The sequence below is a fragment of the Gekko japonicus genome, unplaced genomic scaffold (assembly GCF_001447785.1).
Source record: "Gekko japonicus isolate JY-2015 unplaced genomic scaffold, Gekko_japonicus_V1.1 scaffold297, whole genome shotgun sequence".
In the NCBI taxonomy this organism is placed as follows: Eukaryota; Metazoa; Chordata; class Lepidosauria; order Squamata; family Gekkonidae; genus Gekko; species Gekko japonicus.
In genome coordinates, this window is record NW_015162486.1 from 389604 (window position 1) to 398052 (window position 8449).

An 8449-nucleotide genomic window follows, 5' to 3' on the forward strand; every position below is an offset into this window, starting at 1 on the left:
ATAACAAGGTGGTATCTTCACGAGCCTTCAGGCTGACGGGAGAGGAGCATGACGCCGATCAGGATTCATTCATTCATTCATTTTGTACCCCGCCTTTCTCCCCAATGGGGACCCAAAGCGGCTGACACCAGTCTCCCCTCCCACGGCTTGAACTTGGTCCCGGCCCGCGCTGAGTCCGGCGGCGCTGGAGCTGGTGAGGAAAGAGCGCGGGGGGGGGGGGGGGACACGGCTCTCTCGGGCTACCTCATCAGCCCGAGGTGTAAAAGTTTATGTAGTCCGAGAGCTTATTAACTCTCTCCCCAAGGGACCGGCTTAATGAGGCTTCGGCGAGAAAGGAGGACCCGGCTGTGTCAACAGGGGCTGCTTCTTGGTAACGCCCTCCCCCCTTCTGCCCGCTCTGCAAACGGCGCGGGGGGGTGATAGTTTAAGTTGGAAAGAGCGTGTAATTGCCGCTGGCCGGACCTCACACGTGCCTCCTGGGATATTTACGGCGAGGATGCCAAAGTCAAGCTGGCCTCTCCCGCCGCCGGGCTCCCCCCCCCCCGCCCCCGGAGGCATTGTTGATAAATGCTGCCTGTTAAAGACAGAAGGGGATTGGCTCAAAACGAACCAGCGCAGCACCGTAGCCATGCCAGCGAGCTGGCAGCGGAGGGATCCACCCTCACCTCCGCCACGAACGTGCCAGGTGAGCTTCGGTAGATCTTTAGCGACCCCCCACACACACACACACGCTGGAGAACATCAAACCGAGAGACTGCGGTAACAAATGCTGCAAGGTAACATAAGACAAGCATTAAGAACTGGCCCAAGTAGGCGCGTTATTAGTGGCCAGGCTCTATTGTTAAAGCGACCAGAGATGCCAGTAGATGCTACTGAAACATACCTTGACTCCCTACGGAGACCAGCTGTGACACCGGGGCTGCGGTCAGAGACACACTAAATAATCCACTTTCAACTACTTTCTGTGCCCTTTCCAGATGGATTTTATTGTACAGGCGAAATCCATTTGGAAAGTGGGTTGAAAGTGGATTATTTAGTGTCATTGACCGCAGCCCTGGAGTTTAAAGTGTGGTATTATGTCAATTATCACTCTTTCTTTCTTTCTTTCTTTCTTTCTTTCTTTCTTTCTTTCTTTCTTTCTTTCTTTCTTTCTTTCTTTCTTTCTTTCTTTCTTTCTGTAATGCCCTCAGAGCCTCACATAGCTATGACCGAATACATACCAGTTCACTCAAGATTACACTGACAGGTGTGTTGGCTGCACATACACCAAACACGTGTGAAAGCTCCAGTTACACCTTAACACAGATCGGAGGTAAATTTCTTCAGCTGCTGTTTATCATGGACTTTTAAAAAGTTTGCGTGGAGTCCGTTACCGCAGAAATAAGGTCGTTACACAGTCTAAGAAGCAACCCAGGGCAGATAAATGAAATCTTTATGTACAGAGGCATTGAGCTCCTCAGTACCAGATGGCAGGGACAGAAGAAGCACATTTCCTTCCTGTCCTTCTGGTGAGCTCCCTGGAAGCAGACCCTGATTGAAAACAGAGTCCGCGGTGTCCGGCTCCCAGTTCCAGGATCCAAGAGCGACCCCACAGCGCAGGAGATAACTCTGCTTCAGCGCTACAGGTGGTTCTAGCAAGCGAGCCAAGCTGCACAATACAGAGATAATCAACCTCATTTGGTATTGGGGGAAAATTCTTCTCGAACACAATCACTTCCCGGAGGAGGAAAGGGGTGGATAAATAATTTTATATCATATCCTATAATTTACTTTATTTATAATGCAACTTTCTGGCCAAGACTCAGGGCAGATTAAAGGATGTAAAACAGCATAAAAGAGTGAGTGACCAATGCGGTGGGACTAGGAACGCTCTAGATGCCTCACTGCGGTCTCCAGGGCGGTTAGCATGGCTCATTTAAACCGGAAGGCCGCCTTTTCAATGTGGGCTGCGAATATGGCAGCCGAAGAAGATCTAATTGAGTTCAATGAAACTCACCGGTTTAGCCGATCTTCTCACTACGATGAGTCCCTGCCAATACACATACACCATAATCCACGGATACAGCTCCTAGAAATCCCCCAGTGATGCAAAATACAGACACTCCTCCCTAAAGTGGCAGTCCTCAAACAAAGAAGATTCAAAGGGAAATTACAACGCCAGATTGCTGAACCCGAGTTAATTCACAAGTTCAGAACTATGAACCCCTCCTCCCCAACAGGGACAGAGGATTTCTCACTACAGACGCGAATTTTCTGCCCCTACGAATTTCCCCTCTGCTCTAATCAAGCCGGTTACAAATACACATTGTACATCTTTGCAATACCCTTCCCACCTCCAGACTAGTATAAAAGGACTCAGATCTCGGTTTCCAGTCCCCTGGGTATGAGAAAGGGAACTTTGACGCTGAAAACCTTATACCCCGAAACTCTTGTTGGTCTCTAAGTTGCTACTGGACTCGAATTCAGCTGTTCTACTGCAGACCGACAGGGCTACCCTTGGAAACTATCCTCTCCAAAGGGCACTGCACGTTAAGATGCTAGCAGCAGCCGAGAGAAAGAGAGAGAAATCGTCCTGCCCTTTTAACAGAGGCTTAAGGAGATTTTTTTTTTTGTACCAAGTGACTTTTTCTTCATGCCAGGAAAAGCTTCGGCTGCCCGTTTCACAGTCCTCGGCTAAAGGAATGGGACAACCCCCTCCCTGCCCCCCGGCTTGTTGGCAACCCTAGGTGCTAGGCTCGGTCCAAGCACCGTCCCTGCCACGCAGGACCTCGCTTGGCGCTGGAGAGTCGCCGCCACCCCTATGGCACTTCCACGCAGGAGGCAGAAAGGGCCCGGGGCTTCGGTTTTATGGCTGCCCCCACCCGTGCCCTTGAGGGGGAAAACGGCGTTCCGCCCCGCCCCGCCCCGCCGCAGGGTTTAGCCACTTTTGCTAGAGACGGAGAGAAAGGATTTTTTTTAATGGCCCTTTGAAGGGGCGCGATGGAGCCGAGCAGGCTTGGCTGGAGTCTCCAAAGGAATCCAGGAGGAAAGCCCGGCCTTATCTCTCCGGCCGCCCCGCCCCTCCTTGTCTCCGAGCCCTTCTTTAGATATGTTGATATGGGTCTTCCGCGCCTCTCCCCTTCCAGCCTGCGACGGGCCAGCAAGTAGCTGGAAGCGCTGGCCAATATTTAACTCAGATGGCTGGCTGGCCGGCCCTCCCCTCCCCTCCCCCCCCCCCCCCCCGCTTTTGTTTTGTCTTTATCTCTGCTCATAGGTGCTGTCAGGAGGATCACACGCGGGAGGGGGGGCCGAGGCGGCAGAGGAGACACAAAGAGAGTTCGCACCTTCCCGCTTTTGATCCTAGAGGGCTGCGAGTCTCTTTTCATAATACGAGTCTCCCAGGGGCTTCGTCTGGCGGGTCACTCCAAATGGGCGGAAGTTTGCACGCAGTTTAGGAAGAGGCTCCAACGCGAAAGCCCGAATCCGCAAACAGTTCTTTGGAGTTTCGAACGACGGAAGAGGCTGAAGAAGAACAAAACAGGAGTCTGCCGTTCCCTCTCCAAACGGACACTAAAGGCGCAGGGAAATCCCCTCGACAGTCTTGGACAAATCCCAGAGGGGTCAAGAGGTTGTGCAGTTGCGGATTTATTCAAAAGTCAGTCCCATTGCGCTCCGTGGGATTTACTCCCAAGGAAGCACTCGGGATTGCAACTTGCCAAGCCCCGTGCTTCCTCAGGAGTAACTGAGTGCTCGGTAAATGTGTGCGGGACCTCAGTCTCCCTTCTGTTGTAGGATCTCATCTGTCCACCCCATCCATCCCAATCTTGCATCCCCATCAAAGTGCACGCGTTTGTATTGTGACATTCAGCTTTCCTGGGCCGCACTCCACCTTGTCAGATACACGGCATTATATCCTTACACTGGTAGGTATATTTACTCATGGATACAGAGAAGAAAAGGGGACGAGGTTTGTAAACAGCCGACCCAGAAAGGTTATGAATTCGCAGCTCTTGATAGGAAGCGATTGAATACCTTGACTTTTCTGCGGCTGCTTCCTCCTGGACTTCTGCTGGTCGCTGCCAAGTGGAATGGCCTGCGCCATCAGGGCATCTGTTTGTCAAGTAGAGAGTTCTGCTGCTCCCCCCACTTTCTTTACGGGCTCCCTGCTTGTCTGGGCAGATGTCCAAAGACACATTTTCCTTGTTACTTCCGCCCCTTCATACCGCTTTGAAAGTGACAATATATAAATATTACTTTTCAAAAATTAGGCTGTTTTTTTTGGGGGGGGTCGGGAGCCTTTCTGTATAACTTTATTAGAAAGAATGTGTGTGGCAAAGTGGTGTTTTTAGTTTTTATTCAGATAGTCCCTGGAGTCTGAGTTGTTCAAAAGTTGTCTTTCAAACACAAGAGGACAGAAAGCAGTCTTCTGCATATAGTCAGAAATAAATCCGGCTTAGGTAAACGGGACAATGCGGTTCAGTGCGGATAGGAGTCGAAAGTGCAGCTTTATGGACTGAATCTTGGTCATCTGAAGCTTACTTCCGAGTAAACTGGCCGAGGATCACGTGAAAGGAGAATGCCCGGAGTTTGCTCCGGGGACCGGAAGAGGGAAAGCAAAGAAGAACGCACATGTACGAATCTCGCCTTGTTCTCTGTGCCCGGGTCTCTCCGAAAGGCGCACCACTCTTCTCCGGAAGACAAAGACTGTGTTGTCTCCGGAGTTCAGGCTAACCCGAGAGCCTCCAGGCCCCAGCAGCCCCATTTTTAGCACTCATGAAAAGGGCTCCGGGCCTTTCCTGGTTGATTTAGGAGACCACTTTTTGGCCAAGTTGAAATCACAACTGGACCCGGTAGACGGAGGGGAGGGGGAGATCGTTGCGTTATTGCACCTCTCGCCCTCCCAGCTCTGGTGGGATTCCTGCTCCAAAAACCAACCAGCTCGGCCTGCTTTCTAGCCCACCAACTGTCAGGATGCGTCTCCTCACCGCTGAACGGAGAGTGAAAGGGACAGAAGGCCAGCCTACCTGACAAGCCCTGCTCTGGATAGCCCAGGCTAGCCCGATCTTGGGAACTTAGCAGGGTCGGCCCAGAGGAGTACTTGGGTGGGAGACCACCAGGAAAAGTCCAGGGTCGCCAGGCAGGTAGTGGCCAGCCACTTTTGTTCCTGTCCTGCCTGGAAACCCTACAGGGTCGCCGCTAATCGGCTGCGACTCGACGACATTTACCACCAGCACCCCTAACTAGCCAAGGCTGACAAGGCGATGCCTGCACACGCTCTTTCAGAAGTGCAGTCACAGCCGTGTTCCAGGGGGTTCACACTATGCGGTACGTGTGCACAGGAGGGCAGAGTCTTCCTTCCCGTCCTTTGGGACTGAGGGCAACGCGTGTCTTGGCTTCGACCCTTTCCTTGCCTCTGTCGCCCTGGAAAGAGGCCTTCTGGTCGGCCCTGCCTCTCCCCTCCCCCACCCGGAACCAGCCCAAGAGGAGGGAAGCCTCTTGAAATTTGGGAAGGCAGAGAGATCCTAGACATCGGCTCGTCCGTGGCTCTCACCCGCCTGGCGCCAGGCGCTCTTAGCCATGTGCGTCAAAAATGCCATGTTCGAGGAGCTAATCGCGTTAGATGTTCCGCTCCTATCTCTCTCGCCTGCCTTGCAAGGCCCCGAGACGGCTCTCTCTTCTTACACACAGGCCGCCCCTGCCTCCCTCCGCTTCCAACACAGACCCCTTTATCTCTGACAGGAAGCGGAGAGGAGCAAACGGAGAGGGAGACTCGCCCTCCGCCAGGCCCAGCGCCACCAGAAGTCCTAGGCATCACCCCCGTATGCATTTCACGTTCGCACAAGTCGTCTGCGCGCAGGCCGGCCCTCCCGTCCCCCCCCCCCCCCCCCCCCCCCCCGGCTCGGAGGGGTCTGATTCTGGTGCAGCCGGTCTGTCTGGTGGCGCTTTGAAGACTAACAGATTCGCCGTGTCCCGCTTCCCCGGAGGCAGGAAGCGAACCTTCGTTGCTCGGCTTCAATGTTGCCTTTATTTACAAATGACTCTAACGGAGGCCGAGAGACACAAGGCAGCAAGGGAAGAGCGACCCCACCCGCCCCACCACTTCCAGTGAGCGAGCGAGCGAGCGAGCGAGAGATGTGTCTCAACCTGCAATCTTCGGCCAATGCAGAGCCTGCTGTCTCCTTCAAAGGTTGTGTGTGCTGGGGTGGTCATACATACAATTCATGCATCTGATGAAGTGGACACATGAATTTAAACTGCCTTCTCTCCCGCCCCCCCCCCCCCCCCCCGGCGGGGCGCTCACCGCAACTGGCTGGGAAGCAGGGAAGGAGTCCAGCAAGTGTCCCTGATACCAGCGCGATCCACACTCTCACAGCAATACAGTCACATCACAAATAGTCTCACTGGGGCAAGACCTGGAGCCGATCGCTAGATCTGAACATCCGGAAAGAGCCCGGAGAATTCATGACCATCTCTACGCACCCAGGACACCTGAACACGATACCCGTTTGCACACGTGCTTTTTGCGCCTCCCTGTGTATTGCCAGCTTCCAGGCAGATCAGACCGGATCCAGCTCCCTAAAATAACCTGGCGGAGAAGTAGGCGGTGGGAGGAGATCCAGGAGAGGAGGTTGGGTCTGTGTTTGGGGGAAAGCTCTGCTCCTCACATTCTGGCCCCTTGGGCATTAAGGAGGACCGGACAAGGGGAGATTGCCCCAAGCGGCCTTTCGACGCCTCTAGCTCCCCCCCCCAAAAAAAACCCAGGTCCCCGAACGCCTAGCTTCTAGTCCTGGCCCCAGGAAAAGAGAGGTGTGGATTAACAGTTGGGCTGGAGTGTAACTCATTAGGCGCCGGGGCAGAGTGCGATAACTCCCCCCCCCAGAAAAAAACCCCTCCCTCCCTCTTCAGCGTTTTCTCCCCTCCCCCTCCCTTTTCTCTCAAGCCCCTTCTTCCTCTGAGAACGCAGACAAGGACAGACAGCGGGATTTCACAGTGTGCTTTTCAAACGCTCTAAACAAACAAACAGACGGCAAGGAGGCACCTCTGATCCCAGAGCCGATTAAGAACGCCGAGAAGAAAGAATACAGCAGGGCGAAGGAAGGAGACTGCAGGCCCCAGGCGGGTCATAAAGGCGATCCTGGAGGAAGATAGCCTGGACCCCCCCTCCCCTCCCTTCCCTTTACCCGGCAAGTTGCAACAACCCAGCCCTTCGCCCTTTCTCCAAACAAGTGAGAAGGGCGGGGGTGGGTGGGAGATAAGGGAGACAGCTTTGGTGACGGGGGAGGGAGAGGACTGAGATGGGAGGGGGTGTTTGAGACCCTGGGAGAGCCATGCAGGGAACGAGACACACACAGAGATTCTCCGAATCCGCAAGTCCGTCCAACAGCATAGTCCTAAATATAGGATGCGTAAATGCACATCTCCGTGGATGCGGATTATTTGCAGCCGCCCAGCTGAGAGGTGTCATACATTCCGGGATAATTGTGCCGTCGTTAATGACGCCTTCTGCGGTGGTTATCTATCTCCCTATCTGCATAAGACAGTAAGAACCCCCCCAGCCTGGACCGGATCAAAGGTCCGCCTTATCTAGGATTCTGTTTCTCACAGTGGCTTAGCAGATGCCTCCCGGAAACCTACAGGCAGGATTCCCAACTTTGACCCCAGCGATTCAGGGGTGCACTGCTAACAGCCATGGATCTATTCCCCCGCGAATTTCTGCAGCCATCTGATTGCTCCTTTCACCTGCCTACCTATACCGTCCAATCCCTTGAGCAATTGCTGAGGTTTGGGAAAATCAGGGATTCTTGCCGGGGGTCCATCTGCCAACCCCCCCACCCTTTAACCGGCATCTAAAGCACATCTGACGCGTTGATTGCAGTTAAAACACGAGCCCCCTTCCCCCCCTCCCCAAATACTCACGCAGACCGGTGGCAACGTGCGTGTGTGCGTGTTCCTCCAGCCCCTGCTCCCCCGCTTCTGCAACCTCCTCGAATAAAGCAAGAGGAGCGGAATGTGTGTGTGTATGAATGGGGGCGGGGGGGACCCTGGTTGGAACCGATGGAGAAGACAGAAACGGCCTCCAAGCCTGAGATTTCCAGGGGAGAGAGATTTGGAAATGTATGTTTGTCTGTGTGTGTGTGTATGGGGGGGGGCGGTACGCTGTGCACCGGGAGGGGGAGCCGGGGAGGGAGCCGATCGACGTCCTCCCCCCTGTCTCTTAACCTCGACCGCTCTGGATGCCTCCCCCTCCCACCCCTTACCCCGGGTACTTTTATCTTCCCCTGCCAATGAACGGAGAGAGCGAGAGAAGGCGATGAAATGAAAACCCAGCCCAGAGAGGCTGTTGATAAGTCCAAATTGAAAATGACCCAAGCCGGGTCAGCGAGAGAGAAAGCGAACCGGATTCCCCCACCTCCTTCCTCGGCTTCTTGGCTGGCGCTCCGGAGCTGGAGCTTGGCTGCGGCGCGGGCCA